Source organism: Myotis lucifugus, unplaced genomic scaffold (genome assembly GCF_000147115.1).
Source record: "Myotis lucifugus unplaced genomic scaffold, Myoluc2.0 scaffold_10594, whole genome shotgun sequence".
Lineage (NCBI taxonomy): Eukaryota > Metazoa > Chordata > Mammalia > Chiroptera > Vespertilionidae > Myotis > Myotis lucifugus.
Window position 1 is genome coordinate 1 of NW_005881642.1, and position 1984 is coordinate 1984.

Below are 1984 nucleotides of genomic sequence, written 5' to 3' on the forward strand. Positions count from 1 at the left end.
ACCTTTTACATAGCTTTTGTTATAAATTTCCCTAAGAACTTTATATTTGATAACAATATAAGAGATGATTATGATGAAAATAGTGATGATGATGATTGCATTCTTTAACTGTTCCCTCCTGGTGTATAACATTTATTTTATTTTAGTATATAAGCCATACATTCAGGCACATTGTTAAACTCTCTTTATTTTCTCAAATATTTTTATAGATTCTTTTGATGTCTTTATGTAGTAATGATAGTGCCTATGAATAACATATTATCAACAAATATAATATTCTTCCCCTTTCACTGTGCTATGACTCACTGAATTACATTAAATAAAAGCAATGTTGATGTCCATCCTTATCATGTTCTGGATTTTTAAAAGGTCCATTTTTTGGAAAATACACTTTTTAAAAGTTCTTTCTTCCCCCTTCCCTCCACCTTTATTGTACACTTTGTGGAGAGATTCGGTACTCTATATCGGCATTTACAATGCTAAGAAAGATTTTCTAAAATAATAGTCTAGTTTATATCCTTATGAAATTACTCTGACTTTCAGTACCTTGATGGCATTGCTTCTGTATTGGTATATACATGTCTGTGCCAGTGTATTTCCTGCAGTAGTTGGGCACAGCACAAGGCCTATACTCCACTGCAATAATGCTGATGTGTACTTCTTCACAAGCCCCCTTAGTGATGTCCATCAACCGGGGGTGGGAGGTTATCAATGAATTGCTTGATATCCATCATTTCCTGTTAACAAGAACTGTGTGTCATGCCTTCATAGGTTCGAAAGGTTACAATGGCCAGATTCACCAACGTTTTAGCTTTTCTACAGGAAGAGAACCAAACACTAGGGGAACTAAGGAGTTGAGATCTCCATGACCCTGGAGAATAGCTCTATTAACTCCACTGATGGGACCCCGAGAAATGAAGCCACAGGGGAAGCCAGCAACTGAGTCGGTGACACCTGCCAGTTTTTGCTGTGTTAAGAGCAGTGTATAAAGATTAAACCTCCTCCCAGAGAAAACCCACTCTGTTTGTAGAAATGCCATTGCTCACCTCTGTTTCTATCAAAGCTATTACATTTTCTGCTGCTGGTTTAATTCCAGGTTCATCATCCTGTGAATCTGGTGACAGACCAACAATATCAAACCAAGGAGGCAGAGCCATGTTCATATGTAACGTTGCAGGCATATCTGGTGCACACAGAGAGATGTATTTGATATATGAACTCTGATACCTGCAAAGGCTCCTGCCCATCCGTGCCCTGTATCTACCAATCCATGAAGGAAAATGCCCAGGGCACCATGGAGGGACTGACAGCGCATGTCAGAAACAGAAACAGTATCTCCTTTCCTTTTCCAGCCTTTACTGACATCCCAATTCCTTGATTCAGAGTGCCCTTCCATGTTCAAAGCCAGCAAGGGCGGTGGCCAGCGGAGCCTTTTCTCATGCTTCATCACTCTGACATGGAGGGTCCTGCTTCCCTCTTTCCTGCAAGGGACCCTTGTGATTACACTGGAGCAGGGAATTCTCCTACTGGAAGGTTATTTTATCAGTAACCTTAATTCCAACTGCGACTGTCATTCCCACTTGCCATGTAACATAACATATTCACAGGTTCCAAAAGTTCAAGATGTGCACATCTTTGGAGGGGTCATTATTCTGCCTACCACAGTACTCCATTAGCCTAAGTCCCATGCCTCGTTTTAAACCTCTCAAACCATGAACTGAATGTATCATCTGTAAAATTTGAGTGGAAAACACCTTTTTTAACATAGTATTCATGACATACAGGGGCTGCAAAGCTTTGTTTTTGGTTGCTTTATTTAGATAAGTTTTCTTAGTTCTCCATTTGATTTTGCATAAGTTAAAATAATATAGATTTAAGCTCTTAAGCAAACATGAATTCCACTTTTAGATTTGTATTAACTATAGAAACAAAGGACAGTGAGAGATACTTATGAATTTTAATTAATTAGGTTCTAAAATAAAGT

The 1984-nt window shown here is 38.6% G+C and overlaps 1 pseudogene; it reads right to left on the reverse strand.

Moving 5' to 3' along the window:
* Positions 1-674: 674 nt before the first annotated feature.
* LOC102420338 lies at positions 675-1447 on the reverse strand (annotated as a pseudogene).
* Between the last annotated feature and the right edge of the window lie 537 nt (positions 1448-1984).